Raw genomic sequence first — 22,462 nt, forward strand, 5'->3', positions numbered from 1 at the left:
GAATTTTGAGCATTACTTTACTAGCGTGTGAGATGAGTGCAATTGTGCGGTAGTTTGAGCAGTCTTTGGCATTGCTTTTCTTTGGGATTTAGGTAGGTTTATTCCTAGGTATTTTATTCTTTCTTTCTTTCTTTCTTTTTTTTTTCAATGGTGCTTGGGATTGTTTCCTTAATTTCCATTGATGTTACTCTCTTAATTTGTCCCACCCTCTCCTTCTTTCTCTGTGTCCACGTGACCATCCTCTACATCTGTATCTCCATTCCTGCTCTTCAAGAAGTTTCATCAATACCAGTTTTAGATTTCATATATATTCATTAACATTTGTTTTTCTCTTTCTGATTTACTTCACTCTATATAACAGGCTCTAGGTTCACCCATCTCTCTTCAACTGACTCAAATTTGTTCCTTTTTTAAAGTTAAGTAATTGAAAACAAGATCAATTGCTTTTGGAGAATGCAAGATTGTAAATAAGTTATAGTAATTTTTCATTTTGAGGGGGATATTTTGCTGATGCAATGTTCACTGAACCTTTTAAGAGCATTTTAAAGCTGTGACATTGGGATAACTTCTAGTAAATTATCTCAAAATACAAATTTTTATGCATCTATAACTGATGATTCTGAAGGTTAAAGAAAGTGAAAGTGAAGTAGCTCAGTCGTGTCTGACTCTTTGCGACCTGTGGACTGTAGCCTACCAGGCTGTTCCCTCCATGGGATTCTCCAGGCAAGAATACAGAAGTGGATTGCTATTTCTTTCTCCAGGGGATCTTCCCAACTCAGGGATAGAACCCGGGTCTCCTGCATTGCAGGCAGACACTTTAACCTCTGAGCCAGCAAGGACTCCGAAGGTGCATTTTTCCAAATGGATTTAACTCCTTGTGCAGATCAGTTTTGTGTGACTCTAAATTTAGATTTAAATGTAATTACATTTTAATGTAAATATGCACACATATTACACATTAATAAGCATATTAATGTTTACTCTATTAATTCCTGGATGTATGGAGGCTGAACAGGAAACTGAAAGTGATTTTGTGATTTGTACATAATGCAAGATACCTTCTTAAGCACACCATCCTTGTATCTACAATTTTAAGAAAAAAATAAAAAAAATTTTTTATGGTTAAAAATTTGTTGTCTGAGACTTCATATGAAAATTGTGGGATGTTCCCACTAAGTTTGACAATCTTTACATTTAATTTTTGTTTCTAAACATGTGTATATTTGTTTTAAAAGACTGCTGCAATTTTTAGCACCTGCTGCATCCTACATGTGTGGGCAGTCCAGACTATTTCATCTGCTCACACACACATTCCAATGTTCCATGAAATTTCACTTACAAAACACAAGTTCAAAAAAAAATCACAAATTTCATTTTGGTGATAGAGCATTAAACTAAGTGCAGGGCCCTTCTGCTGGTGGGACCCTGTGTGACTAGGTTTTTATAGCCAGCCCTCAGAGAGGCTTCAGATACACTCCATTTGCCATCTTGACTTTCTTGAGGAAAGTCATGCTTGCACTGTGTTTGCATCTGAATTGACTAATCATAGTCTGCATTTTACAACTGGACATAGTCCAGGGTCAATGGCAAGACATATACACTACTATATAAAAAGTAGATAACCACTGAGAACTTACTGTATAGCACAGGGAACTCTACTCAGTGGTCTGTGGTGACCTAGATGGGAAGGAAATCCAAAAGGAGGATATATATATCTATATATATATATGTAAATTTTGCTGTATAGCAGAAAATCACAGAATATTGTAAAGCAACTATACCACAATAAAAATTTTAATAAAAGGGGCGGGGTAGAGGGAGTAAGGGCTTCCCCAGTAGCTCAATGGAAAAGGATATGCCTGCAAGGGTGGAGACTTGCAGGACATGCAGGAGGGAATAATCTAGTAGTGTTGCCTTGATTCTTTGGCTAGGGCCAAAGAGATTTTTAAATCTCTTCTTGAGAGTCAGAAGTATCCTTATGTACCTGCCTTTCTAACTTGGAATGTGACGTTTACATCATTCAGGAAATGCTGATGAATGAGTCTAAATTAAGCTCACCTTTGTTTCTAATTATCTGATTTTTAAAAATATAAATCATCTTCAATTTCCCAATTTTACCTCTTAAGTCAATTTCTGTATGATCTATGTCATTTCTTGGTGACTTTTCTCATTTTCTGTATCTTGTGTTCAGGCTTCAGGAGGCTACATCTTATATGAATGTATCAACAAGCTCATAACAATGGTTGAAATTGTTAAGGTCAGAGATTCAGGTCTAGCTACTTACCTAAAAACTTACCCATACTTACCTAGTACAGTTCGTCCTCATTGGAAGAGAAGTTTTATAACATTTCTTCTTACTGGGTAACAAACAATGATGAGAACAGCTTGTTAGGTATTTTCTTAACATTATAGATTTTTTTAGTGATAGACTATAAGGTTATGCAATCTATATTATTTAATTTTCATGACTCAATATTATGTGCTGCAGTGCCATATAACATGTACTAGAAGGCAATGGCAACCTACTACAGTACTCTTGCCTGGAAAATCCCATGGACGGACGAGCCTGGTAGGCTGCAGTCCATGAGGTCCCTGAGGGTCGGACACGACTGAGCGACTTCACTTTCACTTTTCACTTTCATGCATTGGAGAAGGAAACGGCAACCCACTCCAGTGTTCTTGCTTGGAGAATCCCAGGGACAGGGGAGCCTGGTGGGCTGCCGTCTATGGGGTTGCACAGAGTCGGACCCGACTGAAGCGACTTAGCAGCAGCAGCAGTAGCAGTTATAAAATACAGCCACATAATATCTATGTTATAACTGGAGGACTAAATATCAACAAGTTAGCAAATTACCCAGATGTCCTTTATACATTCTCATAGATCTTTATTTGAGTGTCTAATAATGCCTTTTGTTTGATTTGCCTGATTTGAGATGTAGAAATATTTGGTTTCTGCCAAACCAAAGAGATTCAAAGTTACTTGAGATATGTAAAGACCTTTCTGTGATTAAGGCAGAACCCCCTTCTTAAATCATAGCTTTGGGACATTAATATAAACAGAAACATTTCTCAAGCATGTGCCCATTCTTTCTCCCGGTTCTGGACATTAGCCAAGTTTCAGTTTAGTATTATCAAAACCAGAGTACACTGTCCTGAAAAACCCGTTTAAAACAGGACTTATATTGATTTAAGCTTTATTTATTACCTTTAAAAAAACTTTTGACATAGTTACTATTACTAGCAAGAGCCTGGGAAGATGGAGTGAAATTTAATGTTTTTGTGGTGAGGAAGGAGACAAAATCTATTAGATTAAAAACTCTAATGAAGAAGATCTGCTTTCTTATTTGGTTGGTATCTTGCACTTTTTAATAAATTATTGCTTTGGATGAAAATGTGTTTCTGTCTTTACATGCATCTCTCATTTCTCACATGGCTCATAATTTATTATTTTATTATAAATTTATTTATTTTAATTGGAGGTTAATTACTTTACAATATTGTATTGGTTTTGTCATACATCAACATGAATCTGCCACGGGTATACATGTGTTCCCCATCCTGAACCCCCTTCCCACCTCCCTCCCCATACCATCCCTCTGGGTTGTCCCAGTGAAGCAGCCCCAAACATCCTGTATCCTGCATTGAACCAGGACTGGCGATTCCTTTCATATATGATATTATACATGTTTCAGTGCTGTTCTCCCAAATCATCCCACCCTCTCCCTCTCCCACAGAGTCCAAAAGACTGTTCTATACATCTGTGTCTCTTTTGCTGTCTTGCATACAGGGTTACGTTACCATCTTTCTAAATTCCATATATATGCATTAGTATACTGTATTGGTGTTTTTCTTTCTGGCTTACTTCACTCTGTATAATAGGCTCCAGTTTCATCCACCTCATTAGAACTGATTCAAATGGATTCTTTTTAATGGTTGAGTAATACTCCATTGTGTATATGTACCACAGCTTTCTTATCCATTTGTCTGCTGATGGACATATAGGTTGCTTCCATGTCCTGGCTATTATAAACAGTGCTGTGATGAACATTGGGGTACACGTGTCTCTTTCAATTTTGGTTTCCTCAGTGTGTATGCCCAGTAGTGGGATTGCTGGGTCATAAAGCAGTTCTATTTCCAGTTTTTAAAGGAATCTCCACAGTGTTCTCAAAGGTGCTGTATTAGTTTGCATTCCCACCAACAGTGTAAGAGTGTTCCCTTTTCTTCACACCCTCTCCAGCATTTATTGCTTGTAGACTTTTGGATCTCAGCCATTCTGACTGGCATGAAACGGTACCTCATTGTGGTTTTGATTTGCATTTCTCTGATAATGAGTGATTTTGAGCATCTTTTCATGTGTTTGTTAGCCATCTGTATGTCTTCTTTGGAGAAATGTCTGTTTAGTTCTTTGGCCCATTTTTTTTTATTGGGTCGTTTATATTTCTGAAATTGAGCTGCAGGAGTTGCTTATATATTTTTGAGATTAGTTGTTTGTCAGTTGCTTCATTTGCTATTATTTTCTCCCATTCTGAAGGCTATCTTTTCACCTTGCTTATAGTTTCCTTTGTTGTGCAGAAGCTTTTAAGTTTAATTAGGTCCCATTTGTTTATTTTTGCTTTTATTTCCAATATTCTGGGAGGTGGGTCATAGAAGTTCCTGCTGTGATTTATGTCAGAGAGTGTTTTGCCTACGTTCTCCTCTAGGAGTTTTATAGTTTCTGGCCTTACATTTAGATCTTTAATCCATTTTGAGTTTATTTTTGTGTATGGTGTTAGAAAGTGTTCCAGTTTCATTCTTTTACAAGTGGTTGACCAGTTTTCCCAGCACCACTTGTTAAAGAGATTGTCTTTTCTCCATTGTATATTCTGGCCTCCTTTGTCAAAGATGAGGTGTCCATAGGTGCATGGATTTATCTCTTGGCTTTCTATTTTGTTCCATTGATCTCTATTTCTGTCTTTGTACCAGTACCATACTGTCTTGATGACTGTGGCTTTGTAGTAGAGCCTGAAGTCAGGCAGGTTGATTCCTCCAGTTCCATTCTTCTTTCTCAAGATAGCTTTGGCTATTTGAGGTTTTTTGTATTTCCATACAAATTGTGAAATTATTTGTTCTAGCTCTGTGAAAAATACCGTTGGTAGCTTCATAAAGATTGCATTGAATCTATAGATTGCTTTGGGTAGTATACTCATTTGCACTATATTGATTCTTCTGATCCATGAACATGGTGTATTTCTCCATCTATTAGTGTCCTCTTTGATTTCTTTCACCAGTGTTTTATAGTTTTCTATATATAGGTCTTTAGTTTCTTTAAGTAGATATATTCCTAAGCATTTTATTGTTTTCATTGCAATGGTGAATGGAATTGTTTCCTTAATTTCTCTTTCTATTTTCTCATTATTCATGTATAGGGATGCAAGGGATTTCTGTGTGTCGATTTTATATCCTGAAACTTTACTATATTCATTGATTAGCTCTAGTAATTTTCTGGTGGAGTCTTTAGGGTTTTCTATGTAGAGGATCATGTCATCTGCAAACAGTGAGAGTTTTACTTCTTCTTTTCCAATTTGGATTCCTTTTATTTCTTTTTCTGCTCTGATTGCTGTGGCCAAAACTTCCAAAACTATGTTGAATAGTAATGGTGAAAGGGGGCACCCTTGTCTTATTCCTGACTTTAGGGGAAAGGCTTTCAATTTTTCACCATTGAGGATAATGTTTGCTGTGGGATGGTCATATATAGCATTTATTATGTTGAGGTATGTTCCTTCTAGTCCTGCTTTCTGGAGAGTTTTTATCATAGATGGGTGTTGAATGTTGTCAAAGGCTTTCTATGCATCTATTGAGATAATCATATGGCTTTTACATTTCAATTCGTTAATGTGGTGTATTACATTGATTGATTTGCAGATATTGAAGAATCCTTGCATCCCTGGGATAAAGCCCACTTGGTCATGGTGTGTGATCTTTTTAATGTGTTGTTGGATTCTTATTGCTAGAATTTTTTTTAAGGATTTTTGCATCTATGTTCATCAGTGATATTGGTCTGTAGTTTTCTTTTTGGGTGGCATCTTTGTCAGGTTTTGGTATTAGGGTGATGGTAGATTCATAGAATGAGTTTAGAAGTTTACCTTCCTCTGCAATTTTCTGGAAGAGTTTGAATAGGATAGGTGTTAGCTCTTCTCTAAATTTTTGGTAGAATTCAGCTGTGAAGCCATCTGGACCTGAGCTTTTGTTTGCTGGAAGATTTCTGATTACAATTTCAATTTATGTGCTTGTGATGGGTCTGTTAAGATTTTCTATTTCTTCCTGGTTCAGTTTTGGAAAGCTGTACTTTTCTAAGAATTTTTCCATTTCTTCCAAGTTGTCCATTTTATTGGCATATAATTGCTGATAGTAGTCTCTTATGATCCTTTGTATTTCTGTGTTATCTGCTTTTTCTCTCCTTTTTCATTTCTAATTTTATTGATTTGATTTTTCTCCCTCTGTTTCTTGATGAGTCTGGCTAATGGTTTGTCAATTTTATTTATCCTTTCAAAGAACCACCTGTTGTCTTTGTTGATTTTTGTTATGGTCTCTTTTCTTTCTTTTGCATTTATTTCTGCCCTAATTTTAAAGATTTCTTTCTTTCTACTAACCCTGGGGTTCTTCATTTCTTCCTTTTCTAGTTGCTTTAGGTGTAGAGTTAGGTTATTTATTTGACTTTTTTCTTGTTTCTTGAGGTATGCCTGTATTTCTATGAACTTTCCCCTTAGCACTGCTTTTACATTGCCCCACAGGTTTTGGGTTGTTGTGTTTTCATTTTCATTTGTTTCTATGCATATTTTGATTTCTTTTGTGATTTGTTGGTTATTCAGCAGCGTGTTGTTCAGCCTCCATATGTTGGAATTTTTAATAGTTTTTCTCCTGTAATTGACATCTAATCTTACTGCATTGTGGTCAGAAGAGATGCTTGGAATGATTTCAATTTTTTTGAATTTACCAAGGCTAGATTTATGGCCAAGGATGTGATCTACCCTGGAGAAGGTTCCGTGTGCGCTTGAGAAAAAGATGAAATTCATTGTTTTGGGGTGCAGTGTCCTATAGATATCAATTAAGTCAAACTGGTCTATTGTATCATTTAAAGTTTGTGTTTCCTTGTTAATTTTCTGTTTAGTTAATCTATCCTTAGGTGTGAGTGGGGTATTAAAGTCTCCCACTATTATTGTGTTATTGTTAATTTCCCCTTTCATACTTGTTAGCATTTGTCTTACATATTGTGGTGCTCCTATGTTGGGTGCATATATGTTTATAATTGTTATATCTTCTTCTTGGATTGATCCTTTGATCATTATGTACTGTCCTTCTTTGGCTCTTTTTACAGCCTTATTTTAAGGTCTATTTTATCTGATAAGAGCATAAAGTTAAGCTCAAAATTCTCCAAGCCAGGCTTCAGTAGTATGTGACTGTGAACTTTCTGATGTTCAAGCTGGTTTTAGAAAAGGCAGAGGAACCAGAGATCAAACTGCCAACATCTGCTGGATCATTGAAAAAGCAAAGAGAGTTGCAGAAAAACATCTATTTCTGCTTTATTGACTATGTGAAAGCCTTTGACTGTGTAGATCACAATAAACTGTGGAAAACTTTGAAAGAGATGGGAATACCAGACCACCTGACCTGCCTCTTGAGAAATCTGTATGCAGGTCAGGAAGCAACAGTTAGAACTGGACATGGAACAACAGACTGGTTCCAAATAGGAAAAGGAGTACATCAAGGCTGTATATTGTCACCCTGCTTATTTAACTTCTATGCAGAATACATCATGAGAAACGCTAGGCTGGAAGAAGCACAAGATGGAATCAAGATTGCTGGGAGAAATATCAATAACCTCAGATATGCAGATGACACCACCCTTATGGCAGCAAGTGAAGAGGAATGAAAAAGCCTCTTGATGAAAGTGAAAGTGGAGAGTGAAAAAGTTGGCTTAAAGCTCAACATTCAGAAAACGAAGATCATGGCATCCGGTCCCATCACTTCATGAGAAATAGATGGGGAAACAGTGGAAACAGTGTCAGACTTTATATTTTTTGGGCTCCAAAATCACTACAGATGGTGACTGCAGCCATGAAATTAAAAGACACTTACTCCTTGGAAGGAAAGTTATGACCAACCTAGATAGCATATTCAAAAGCAGAGACATTATTTGCCAACAAAAGTTCGTCTGGTCAAGGCTATGGTTTTTCCTTTGGTCATGTATGGATGTGAGAGTTGGACTATAAAGAAAGCTGAGCGCCGAAGAATTGATGCTTTTGAACTGTGGTGTTGGAGAAGACTCTTGAGAGTCCCTTGGACTGCAAGGAGATCCAGCCAGTCCATTCTGAAGGAGATTAGCCCTGGGATTTCTTTGGAAGGAATGATGCTAAAGCTGAAACTCCAATACTTTGGCCACCTCATGCGAAGAGTTGACTCATTGGAAAAGACTCTGATGCTGGGAGGGATTGGGGGCAGGAGGAGAAGGGGACGACAGAGGATGAGATGGCTGGATGGCATCACTGACTCGATGGATGTGAGTCTGGGTGAACTGCAGGAGTTGGTGACGGACAGGGAGGCCTGGCATGCTGCAATTCATGGGGTGGCAAAGAGTTGGACACGACTGAGCGACTGAACTGAACTGAACTCCTGCTTTATTTTGGTCTCTATTTGTGTGGAATATCTTTTTCCAGCCCTTCACTCTCAGTCTATATGTGTCCCCTGTGATGAGGTGGGTGTCTTGTGGACAACATATATAGGGGTCTTATTTTTGTATCCATTCAGCCAGTCTTTGTCTTTTGGTTGGCACATTCAACCCATTTACATTTAAGGTAATTATTAATACGTATGATCCCATTGCCATTTACTTTATTGCTTTGGGTCCGAGTTTATACACCCTTTTTGTGTTTCCTTTCTAGAGAAGATCCTTTAGCATTTGTTGGAGAGCTGGTTTGGTGGTGCTGAATTCTCTCAGCTTTTGCTTGTCTGTTAAGCTTTTGATTTCTCCTTCATATTTGAATGAGATCCTTGCTGGGTACAGTAATCTGGGCTGTAGATTATTTTCTTTCATCACTTTAAGTATGTCCTGCCATTCCCTCCTGGCCTGAAGAGTTTCTATTGAAAGATCAGCTGTTATCCTTATGGGAATCCCCTTGTGTGTTATTTGTTGTTTTTCCCTTGCTGCTTTTAATATTTGTTCTCTGTGTTTGATCTTTGTTAATTTGATTAATATGTATCTTGGGTTGTTTTGCCTTGGGTTTATCCTGCTTGGGATTCTCTAGGTTTCTTGGACTTGGGTGATTATTTCCTTCACTATTTTAGGGAAGTTTTCAACTATTATCTCCTCAAGTATTTTCTCATGGTCTTTTCTTTTTGTCTTCTTCTTCTGGGACTCCTATGATTCGAATACTGGGGGGTTCAACACTGTCCTGGAGGTCTCTGAGATTGTCCTCATTTCTTTTAATTCGTTTTTCTTTTTTCCTCTCTGCTTCATTTATTTCTACTATTCTATCTTCTACTTCACTAATCCTATATTCTGCCTCTGTTATTCTACTATTTGTTCCCTCCAGAGTGTTTTTTATTTCATTTATTGCATTATTCATTATATATTGACTCTTTTTTATTTCTTCTAGGTCCTTGTTAAACCTTTCTTGCATCTTCTCAATCCTTGTCTCCAGGCTATTTATCTGTGATTCCATTTTGGTTTCAAGATTTTGGATCATTTTCACTATCATTATTTGGAATTCTTTTCAGGTTGATTCCCTATCTCTTCCTCTTTTGTTTGGTTTGGTGGGCATTTATCCTGTTCCTTTACCTGCTGGGTATTCCTCTGTCTCTTCATCCTCTTTATATTGCTGTGTTTGGGGTGGCCTTTCTGTATTCTGGCAGTTCGTGGAGTTCTCTTTATTGTGGAGTTTCCTCGCTGTGGGTGGGGTTGTACAGATGGCTTGTCAAGGTTTCCTGGTTAGGGAAGCATGTGTTGATGTTCTGTTGGGTGGAGCTGGATTTCTTCTCTCTGGAGTGCAATGAAGTGTCCAGTAATGAGTTATGAGATATCAGTGGGTTTGGAGTGAATTTGGGCAGCCTGTATATTGAAGCTCAGGGCTGTGTTCCTGTGTTGCTGGAGAATTTGTGTGGTATGTCTTGCTCTGGAACTTGTTGGCCCTTGGGTGGTGCTTGGTTTCAGTGTAGGTATGGAGGCATTTGATCCTGTTGATTAATGTTCCTTGGAGTCAGGAATTCTCTGGTGTTCTCAGGCTTTGGACTTAAGCCTCCTGCTTCTGGTTTTCAGTCTTATTTTCACAGTAGCCTCAAGACTTCTCCATCTATACAGCACCGTTGATAAAACATCTCCTTTCAAAGACAATGGGCTGCTTTTCTGGGTGCCTGATGTCTGCTGCTGGCATTCAGAAGTTGTTTTGTGGAATTTGCTCAGCGTTTAAATGTTATTTTGATGAATTTGTTGGGGAGACAGTGGTCTCCCCTTCCTATTCCTCTGCCATCTTAGGACCGCCTCTCACAATTTAAAATTATTTTCTTTTAAATATTGCTTTTACATTAAAAACTATTTAACATGTATTGTTCTTTGAAACTGAATAAGGCATTGGTCCTTTCATCTCTGGGGACTTTGGTTTTAAATCTGGCTCAGTTTAAGCAGAAGCAAGTTTGATCTTGTCACCCGCACCTTTCTAAGCTTTTAGTGCAGTTCAGTTCAGCCACTCAGTCATGTCTGACTCTTTGCGACCCCATGAACTGGAGCACGCCAGGCCTCCCTGTCCATCACCAACTCCAAGACTACACTCAAACTCACGTCCATCGAGTTGGTGATGCCATCCAGCCATCTCATCCTCTGTCGTCCCCTTCTCCTCCTGCCCCCAACCCTTCCCAACATCAGAGTCTTTTCCAATGAGTCAACTCTTCACATGAGGTGGCCAAAGTACTGGAGTTTCAGCTTTAGCATCATTCCTTCCAAAGAACACCCAGGACTGATCTCCTTTAGAATGGACTGACTGGATATCCTTGTAGTCCAAGGGACTCTCAAGAGTCTTCTCCAACATCACAGTTCAAAAGCATCAATTCTTTGGTGCTCAGCTTTCTTCACAGTCCAACTCTGACATTTATACATGACTACTGGAAAAACCATAGCCTTGACTAGACGGACCTTTGTTGGCAAAGTAATGTCTCTGCTTTTTAATATGCTATCTAAAAAAGCTTTTAGGGTGAGCATTAATTATAAAGACTGATACCACTCCAAAATATATTAGCATTTCATTCTGTTCCATGAAGAATAGGTATAAAATATTTCATTGGGCAGTCAAGAAAGATTAGCATTTTTACTGAAAATAATTACATCATACCTTAATCAGAAGAAAAATGATGAACTTCTGTAGCTTCTATTACAAACTATATCGGAAATGAAATTGGAGTATTAAGTATGAAACTTTTCACAACATTGTGAAGGACAGACTGATGCCTGGTGATCTGAGGTTGCTATAATTCTTCTTGAGAGACCAATCCTGTATCCCTCAGGTCCCAATCCCCCAGGAAGTCTTTTCTTTATCATTTACCCACTCCTACTTTAGAAAACCGCTGACCATCAATCCCCTGGGGTTCCATGTTGAAGATATTAATTTAAGGTCATATCCAGCCAGAGAACATTTACATTATAAAAGATTTATAGTCTGAAGCTGAAGAATGAAACCAGGGATTGGGAAATTTTGGTGGACAAAAGGTGTGAGACCTCTTGTCCTCAGGGGAGCCTTTGAATCTTTCTTTGAATATCTTAAAAAGTAAATTTAAAATCTAAAACAGCTTGCTCACATGACTTGGAAAAGTCATTTGAATGAGGTCATTTTTGAGCCATTTACTCATGTGCAATTCTATTAAATTTATGATGGCCAATAGTATTCTCATTTTGGTCTTTAGCTCTTTTGGTAGTTAGTCAATTGTGTTTACCAGAGAGTGATCAAAGGATATTTGAGACTAGATTTTGGCTTCCTTATTCTATTGAATATAAAATTGCTGGTTGAGGTTTTAAAATCCTTTAAATAATTTGAAGTATTCATACTGTATTGTTATGTGAAAAAAGTTTTTACAATACTATGTCATAATATGACTCCAAATTTGTAAAAGATCTATGTGTATGTGTATATATCTGGTTGGGAAAAGGAAGAAAGCTGTTAAATAAAATATGAATCAGTAGTTTTATTTATTTCCATGTGGTGGAGAATATGAGTGAATGTTTTAGTAACTACCCCTCCCTCCCCCCCGCCCCACACGAGTTTCATGTCTAAAAATGCATTTAAAAAATATAACTGGAGGGTTCTGTTTATGCAGAGATGGCAATAAATTAAGGAAAACACTCTAAGATATTTGTTCTTTATTCTAAAATAGCAGCATATTCAGGGGTCTCATTAAGAATATAATTTGGGGTACTTGATTTTTTTCCAGTGGCTTCTCTTTTTGTGACTGAAGAAAGCCTTCCTCAGTGATAAATGCAAAGAAATAGAGGAAAACAACAGAATGGGAAAGACTAGAGATCTCTTCAAGAAAATTAGAGATACCAAGAGAACATTTCATGCAAAGATGGGCTCGATAAAGGACAGAAATGGTATGGACCTAACAGAAGCGAAGATATTAAGAAGAGGTGGCAAGAATACACAGAAAAATGTACAAAAAAGATCTTCACGACCCAGATAATCACGATGGTGTGATCACTCACCTAGAGCCAGACATCCTGGAATGTGAAGTCAAGTGGGCCTTAGAAAGCATCACTATGAACAAAGCTAGTGGAGGTGATGGAATTCCACTTGAGCTCTTTCAAATCCTGAAAGAGATGCTGTGAAAGTGCTGCACTCAATATGCCAGGAAATTTGGAAAACTCAGCAGTGGCCACAGGACTGGAAAAGGTCAGTTTTCATTCTAATCCCAAAAAAAGGCAATGCCAAAGAATGCTCAAACTACCACACAATTGCACTCATCTCACTTGCTAGTAAAGTAATGCTCAAAATTCTCCAAGCTAGGCTTCAGCAAAATGTGAACCGTGAACTTCCAGATGTTCAAGCTGGTTTTAGAAAAAGCAGAAGAACCAGAGATCAAATTGCCAACATCTGCTGGATCATCAAAAACACAAGAGAGTTCCAGAAAAACATCTATTTCTGCTTTATATGACTATGCCAAAGCCTTTGACTGTGTGGACCACAATAAACTGTGGAAAATTCTGCAAGAGATGGGAATACCAGACCACCTGACCTGCCTCTTGAGAAATCTGTATGCAGGTCAGGAAGCAACAGTTAGAACTGGACATGGAACAACAGACTGGTTCCAAATAGGAAAAGGAGTACGTCAAGGCTGTATACTGTCACCCTGCTTATTTAACTTATATGCAGAGTACATCATGAGAAACGCTGGACTGGAAGAAGCACAAGCTGGAATCAAGATTGCTGGGAGAAATATCAATAACCTCAGATATGCAGATGACACCACCCTTATGGCAGAAAGTGAAGAGGAACTCAAAAGCCTCTTGATGAAAGTGAAAGTGGAGAGTGAAAAAGTTGGCTTAAATCTCAACATTCAGAAAACGAAGATCATGGCATCCGGTCCCATCACTTCATGGGAAATAGATGGAGAAACAGTGGAAACAGTGTCAGACTTTATTTTTCTGGGCTCCAAAATCACTGCAGATGGTGACTGCAGCAATGAAATTAAAAGATGCTTACTCCTTGGAAGGAAAGTTATGACCAACCTAGATAGCATATTCAAAAGCAGAGACATTACTTTGCCGACAAAGGTCCGTCTAGTCAAGGCTATGGTTTTCCTTTGGTCATGTATGGATGTGAGAGTTGGACTGTGAAGAAGGCTGAGTGCCGAAGAACTGATGCTTTTGAACTGTGGTGTTGGAGAAGACTGTTGAGAGTCCCTTGGACTGCAAGGAGATCCAACCAGTTCATTCTGAAGGAGATCAGCCCTGGGATTTCTTTGTAAGGAATGATGCCAAAGCTGAAACTCCAGTACTTTGGCCACCTCATGTGAAGAGTTGACTCATTGGAAAAGACTCTGATGCTGGGAGGGATTGGGGGCAGGAGGAGAAGGGGACGACAGAGGATGAAATGGCTGGATGGCATCACTGACTCAATGGACATGGGTCTGAGTGAGCTCCGGGAGTTGGTGATGGACAGAGAGGCCTGGCATGCTGCAATTCATGGGGTCGCAAAGAGTCGGACACGACTGAGCGACTGAACTGAACTGAACTGAACTGGATTGCAAGGACATCCAACCAGTCTATTCTAAAGGAGATCAGCCCTGGGTGTTCTTTGGAAGGAATGATGCTAAAGCTGAAACTCCAGTACCTTGGCCACCTCATGTGACGAGTTGACTCATTGGAAAAGACTCTGATGCTGGGAAGGATTGGGGGCAGGAGAAAAAGGGGACGACAGAGGATGAGATGGCTGGATGGCATCACCGACTCGAAGGATGTGTGTTTGAGTGAACTCTGGGAGTTGGTGATGGAGAGAGAGGCCTGGCGTGCTGTGGTGCATGTGGTTGCAAAGAGTTGGACACGACTGAGCGACTGAACTGAACTGAACTGAATTTAAAAATATTAATTCCAAAGGCATTTTTCTCCTCCAGCCTTTGAGCTAGCCACCAAGATATTCTTTGTTTACATAGAAAAGAAATTAAAGATATTTTTATATTTTCTCCCATTTCACTTGTCCAGTGACATCACTGATTACAATCTCCCTTATTTGAAGGAAAAATTTTTGAATTACTACTAATTAGAATAATTCATTGGCTAGAGAAATTGTTGAGGGGCCAACCTCCTTTTAAAATTCTAGCTAGCCTGCTAGATAAAGTTGTCATTACATTTAACTTGGTCTTTAATTATAAGCAGATGGATGAATTATTTTAATCGCTGCTATATATCTTAACAGTAGTTCATACATTGACACAAAGTGAAGAACATCAAACAGAAATTAAATGCTAGGGCAGGAAAGCAGCCAGCCTTCAAGGGAAGCAATTGATCACAACCTGTCATCTTTAAAGGCCAGAAGAATGCAAAATAAACACTTGGGATTAGTGTACTAAATACGGTTTATCAGTCTTCAGCTCTGCCCTTTGCTAATTCATCTATCTCGTTTATTTTAATCCTTTATCATGTATCTACCCAGCTCTGTAATTAGCCTTTCAGGTATCCTCTCTCTCTCTCTTTTTTTTTTCCTGCCTTTGAAATTGTGTGTGATGAGATTCTGCAAAGAGAGGATATTATTACCATACCCTACAGAAGAAGTGACTCTTGCAATGATTCTGTTTTATAGCTTACATGCTGGAATTCCTACTAAAACTTAGAGAATGTGCTAAAGTTAGTTTAAAGAGAAGGTCTTAGTAAATTTGCTATGTTCTTTCAAATGGAGAGTTTAGTTTGGCTATAGGTAAACTGATTTTACAGGAGGATTCTGGATCTAGGCTCATTAAACTCAAAATGCTAATTGATTTTTAAAAAATAAAATGTACCAAAATTAGCTTCTGAATTAAACTCATTAAATACTAGCATTTTATTGATTTGTTTCTGAGTGAAGTGTTTATTTTTCCTTTACTAAAAAGAATACCATTAGTAATGTGTTTTCTCCCATAGCAATGCATATACTGAGATTATAGTAAATTATATTTGGGATTTATACTCTGCCATGAATTTTGCTGTATAACAATGTATTCCCACAGATCTTTTATAAGATGTAGATTTATTAATTTATTCATCAGTCTCAGAATATTACCAATGCTGAATCACCTTAATTACTTATTACTAAGCACTGAAAACCTGAAATAATGCATACAATTCAAATAGGTGTATTGTTTTTTTTTACCTTGATGTTGTAAACACGAGATAGTTTCTAGTATTTTGGGTGTAGACGTAACATCAAAATACTGAGTTATCATAAGCTTCTTTACAAACTCAAGAGTATGGGATTTTCTACTTTTAGGTTCACTTTAGTATGATTCATTCATTTTGTAGGTTTATCTAAGGAAGATTTAATCCTATCTGACTTTCTGTTGTAATGTCTCTAGGGTACTTGTCTTTGATAAGTGTTGGACAGTTCCCATGGGCTTGAACCTTTCTTGGAATTAACTGAAGACCAAGATGTCTTGGAGTTTTCTGTGAAAAATTCATGTTCTAAAGCTAGAATGTATATTCATTTTAAAAATTCTCAGATGCATTCGTTTATTTACATGATTGTTCCTTTTTGTGGTAAGGATTGATTACTTTGGAAGAAAATATTCCAAACATGGGGCTATCAACAATAGTATATGTGTTTTGGAACAACAGATTGGAGGAATTTGCACACAAATACTGAGAGTCAGCAGAGAGTCAGACAAGCTCATATACATTTTGTTTGTATAGGAACCTAACGCAAAGAATTGCAGATTTGGAGGCTTATATGACCCATCTGGAGAAGGAAACGGCAACCCACTCCAGTATTCATGCCTGGAAAATCCCATGGACTGAGGAGCCTGGTGGGCTACAATCCATGGGGTCACAAAGAGTCAGACACGACTGAGTGACTTTGTGTGTGTGTGTGTGTGTGTGTGTGTGTGTGTGTGTATATGACCCATCTACCAAATTCATTTCCCTTGTTTGTTCACAAATAAAAAACACGAGTGGGAAATTACTAGTTTTTTTAGTTAATTATTACAGCTGTATGACTAGTTTCTGTGTAATCTTCAGAGAATCTGTTAACCTCTTGCAACCTACATTTTCTATTAAATAAGATACAGTACATGAGACAGTGTACTGAAAAGTAGAGACATCAGTTTGCTGGCAAAAATCTGTCTAGTCAGTTCAGTTCAGTTCAGTCCCTCAGTTGTGTCTGACTCTTTGCGACCCTGTGAACCAGAGCACACCAGGCCCCCTGTCCATCACTAACTCCTGGAGTCCACCCAAACCCATGTTCATCAAGTCAGTGATGCCATCCAACCGTCTCATCCTCTGTCATCCCCTTCTCCTCCTGCTCTCAATCCTTCCCAGCATCAGGGTCTTTTCAAATGAGTCCGCTCTTCGCATGAGGTGGCCAAAGTATTGGAGTTTCAGCTTCAACATCAGTCCTTCCAATGAACACCCAGGACTGATCTCCTTTACGATGGACTGGTTGGATCTCCTTGCAGTCCAAGGGACTCTCAACAGTCTTCTCCAACACCACAGTTCAAAAGTATCAATTATTTGGCACTCAGCTTTCTTGATAGTCCAACTTTCACATCCATACATGACCACTGGAAAAACCATAGACTTGACTAGACCTTTGTTGGCAAAGTAATGTCTCTGCTTTTGAATATGCTATCTATGTTGGTCATAACTTTCCTTCCAAGGAGTAAGCGTCTTTTAATTTCATGGCTGCAATCACCATTTGCAGTGATTTTGGAGCCCAGTAAAATAAAGTCAGCCACTGTCTAGTCAAAGTGGTGTTTTTTCCAGTAGTCTTGTATGGATGTGACAGTTGGACTATAAAGAAGGCTGAACACTGAAGAATGGATGCTTTGGAACTGTGGTGCTGGAGAAGACTCTTGAGAGTCCCTTGGACTACAAGGAGATAAAACCAGTCAATCCTAAAGGAAATCAACCCTGAATATCCATTGGAAGGACTGATGCTAAAGCTAAAGCTCCAATACTTTGGCCACCTGATGTGAAGATCCAACTCATTGGAAAAGACCCTGATGCTGGTAAAGATTGAGGGCAGGAGGAGAAAGGGGCAACAGGGATGATTGAGATGATTAGATGGTGTCACCAACTCAACGGACATGAGTTTGAGCAAAGCTTTGGAGGTAGTGAAGGACAGGAAAGCCTGACATGCTGCAGTTCATAGGGTCACAGAGTCGGGCACAATTGAGTGACTAAACAAAGACAACAACATGAGAAATAGTAGCACTTGATCAACTTTCTTCTCTCCTTCTCACCTCCCTCCTTTTGACCTTTTTTATATGTGTATTGAGGAAGAGAAAACTAACCCCTTATGGCCAGGATCTAGTCTGCGACTCACAGCTGGGCCTTAGTATTCTCAAATATTAATAATTTTATAGAATGTAGACATCAGATATAGCCATTCTGGAATCTTGATTGAGCAAGTCAAATCAAGGCAATTCCATAACATGTCAGAGCATGGACTACATCTCTAAGATGGCTCACATTGATCCCCTCCTCCTGGTACTTGTGCTTGTGTAATCTCTTCCCAAATGTATCAGAGATTCTTCCTGTGACCAACAGCATGCAGTAGAGATGATGGTGTGTGATTTTTATGGCTAAGTCATCAAAAAACATTGAGGTTTCTATTCTGGTCTCTTAGATTCCTTGCTCTGGAGGTTACGAGTCGCCATGGTGTTAGGAAACTCAAGCAGTCCTGTGTTGAGCCCTGTATGGGAAAAAACTGGGGCCACACACTACTAACAACACTAACTTTCCAACATTGTGAATGGAACATCTTGGAAGCATATCCTGCAAGATAGGGACCTGGCAAGACCTTAAGAGTTCAGATGATAGCAGCTCTGGCAGATATTTGGACTGCTACCACATTCGTGACTCCAACCGAGAAACATCCTGCAAGTTACTTCCAAATTTCTGACATGTAGAAATTGTGAGAGATAATAAATGTTTATTGTTTTAAGCCACAAATTTTTGAGAAAATTTTTTACATAGCAGTAGGAAAGTAATACTCCTCACCAGAAGTTCATGCCTTCTTGGCGATGCAGAGCAGTCTGCTGCTGCTGTTTTCCTCTTCCAGTCGTGTTCCCACATAAACAGAGTGGTGTGCTAGTAGATGTTTAACAATCAGCTCTCACAAAATCAAAGAAAAAATGCCCTGATTTTTAGGATTTGCTAGTTCACCATTGCCAATCTCATGCTACCAATGTGGCATCATTGAACATGGAATTGTAGTGATAATCAAAGTGCATATGATTATATAAAATTTCTTCCATACAGACACAATAGATATCAATAACCTTAAGAGCATAGATAATAGTAAAATGCAGTAAGGTAATCAGGGGAGATGAAGTTTGAATATTTATTACTTTTACTTTGATATGGTTTATTTTGTTGCAAGCTTACATGATTTAAATTTCAAAGGTCATTATATATAATAATCTGCTCACAAAATTCCTGAAAGTTTAACAATTGGATCTTGTGAGCTAGTGTGAACTGATTTCAGCACACTGCTGCCAAAGTGATTTTTTGAGTGACAATTTTTATTTAGATTCTTGTTTAGTTGAATTACCATTTGGGTGGTGATAAACCACATCTGTAATAAATTGTGTTAACATCTATATTGCTGACCCTGTTTGTGATGCCAGTTACCTCACTGTTTGCTGAACCTATGGTAGGCAACTTGTGAGCTAAGAGGCTGGAAGGAGACTCGAAGAGCTGTAGGAACTGCAGACACATTTACTCCCTCCTGGCTGGAACAGCGGCCATAACACAGACTATCTCCTCTCTGACACAGCAGCTATAGCCGCAGCCATAACATAACCATAACATAGCCATAATATAACCTCATATAACATAACCATGATGTTGCCCCAATGTAGCCCCAATGCAGCAACAGCCAGGGCTTTCATGGTGAAGCTCATACAGGCCTATCACACAAAGTAGACTGTGACCAAGCGAGCACCTCATGACATGCATGAACACTGCTATAACTGATATCAACTGTTATACAACCATGCAAAATCATTGTTACAGAACATGGGGTGAGAGGGTGTGAGAGCATGGGGTGAGAGAGCCTGACTAGCACCATCTTGTTAATTTCCCCACAATATCTATAACAAATTGTGATCAGGGCACCCTGATGAAATAATTTTAGGAATTCATGACACATAGTTGGTAGTAGTCATTACCCTGCAAGGAGCTGGACCTATTATTTGCTTCTAGCTTAAGCTCTGAATATTGGAAGAATCAACAATTAGCCAGCATGGCCTGTGGCTGTATGAAAAGGAAACAACTGACTTTCACATTTTAGGGGCACACAAGTGAGTGGACAATCTCTTTTTGCTTCCACATCTGTCCTGCTTTTGTGGGGTCATTGTTGTCTTCCACTTTTATGCTTCTAAATCTTTTCTTAACTTCTAGGAGACCATACAATTTACTGGTTGTGAATATGGGCTTTCAAATTATGACTGTTTCCTTGCTCCTCAAAGTTAATAGCTGTGAAAACATGGGCACATTACTTAGCCTTTCTGATATTCAACTTCTTTATCCATGAAGAGCATTGTTATGGGGACTCCATGAAATTGTGTCTGTAACATGCTTACCTAGTACCTGATGTGGATAATGTATAATATCATTAGCCACTATATATTCAAAATAACTAGCCAATTCACTGACACCATCTCATGCTGAAATGAACTTTAGTTTTCAGAAGTTCCTTTGGATCTTTTTGCATTATAAGCTTCTTCTTAAAATCTTCATTCTGTTCTAAAAGTATCTTCCCAAAATGCTTAATCTGAGACAGGTGGTGAAAGACGGAGGGGGCAGGCCAGGTAACCCAAGAAACTTCCAATTTCTGGTCAGATAATACACTGGAAAGGGAAGTACCTCTCTTGTAGGACTAGAGTCATCCTCTTAATGGGAAAAAGGGCAACACCTTCCCTTCACGGAAACATGAAGATGGAGAATCATTGTGTGTTGGTTACTTTTCCTATGTCCTCCTTTCTGTGTTTCTCTTGCTGCTAAGTCGCTTCAGTCATGTCTGATTCTATGCGACCCCATAGACGGTAGCCTACCAGGCTCCCCTGTCCCTGGGATTCTCCGGGCAAGAACACTGGAGTGGGTTGCCATTGTTTCTCTTAAGTACCATTAAAAGCAGACCCATCAAGCCAAGGACTGCAAGATCTTTTGTCTTTGTTAGAGCTTCTTTTATCCCAGTTGGGGTTGTGGGAGGAAGTATTTATTCTGGACTAGGACAAGATCCTTGGTTTAGGTTCTACTCTCCTAATCCATGTCCCCTTGGTCTTTCAGCGCTAGTCATGGAAAAGAGGCACCAGGTATCACCAGTTATCCAGATTGTCCTCCATTCACTCCCCTGAGTAACTCTGAATTGATCAAACACAGATTTGAGTCTCAGTTCTACTCCTTACCTTGGACAAATCACTTAACTCCTCAAAACTTCTGTATATTAAGCCATATAATACTCATAGGAATGGTTTCACTTCTCAGGGTTGTCATGAGGATTAAATGATGTATAATGTTGCTGCATATAAAGTGCTTAATAAAATGATATTTTTACAGAATAACTATACATATGCAGGAAACGCTCCTCAATATGGATTTTTCTATTTCAGCTATTTCCTATTTATTTCACCAATCAGTCCAAAAATTTTCCTTGCAAATATGCATTCTAAGTGACTTAAAAGATTGTACTGTGGCCTGGAATATTCAGCTTCATTCTCTAGAGCCTCAAGCAGTGCCAAAATCCAGAAAAATGTATTTTTTCAAACATGTGACTACAGGGAACAATGATGTTGTACCTCAAATTAGGCCAAAAAAATTTAAAAAGAAAAAAGAAAAGCACCATTCATGCTCCAGAAGGTGATGAAAGACAGAGGAGCATGGTGATACAAAGCTGATGGCTGTGGCACACATCTTCTGATGATGCCAGAGAACTGACAAGCCGACTGGACAAGAGAGACACTCATGGGCTAATGCGGCAGCTACTTGAATGTCTTGTTTCTTATCAATCTCCTTGGAGGGCATGCTCAGAGGAAACCTTTGACGATCTGATGCCTGGGCTCAAACTAATTTTTGTCATGTTGGTGCCACATCACAGCACTGCCAACCCTTGACCCTCCCACCCTCCCTCTCCATTTCATCCTAAAATTACAAATATTTTCACTGACCTTATTCCTTCCCTCCTCCACTTACTTTGATGAATCAGTCAGATGATGGCTTGTAGATACACATCAGGCTTGCTAACTAATTGGAAAATTTCCAGGAACATATCAACAATGGTGATTTGAAAAGTAATATGCCCTGGAGTGTTGTCATAAGGATAGTAGTGTTTTTTGTTTTTCCTTGTAGCAGCTTGGTTTCTCCTCCTCAGGATAACTTTTACCCCCCCATCTGAGATAGCTCTATAATTAAGAAGGATGGACTTGTTAAGCTTTGTAAATTACCAATTGACAAGTAATTTTATTGAGTACCTTTGGAGTTCCAGCTTGAGTCAGAACGGGCATAAAGATAAGAAGGTAGAGTCCCTGTGGTCATGGGGCTCACAAGAGGACAAACTAGTAAACAGACTGATTTAATACTGTTCGGTGAAAAACATGATCAAACTTTCCAGAAAGACAATGAGTGTCCTTGAAGCAAGAGAGTCAGGTACTCCTGCTGAGATGGGCTGATTCACAAGTTGGGTTTTGAAGAGTTCGTTTGTTACTCATCCCTCTCCAGACCCATTTTCCTCCCTTCTTTGCCTAGGAAGCTGACATG

This window comes from Bos javanicus, chromosome 13 (genome assembly GCF_032452875.1).
Source record: "Bos javanicus breed banteng chromosome 13, ARS-OSU_banteng_1.0, whole genome shotgun sequence".
NCBI lineage: Eukaryota > Metazoa > Chordata > Mammalia > Artiodactyla > Bovidae > Bos > Bos javanicus.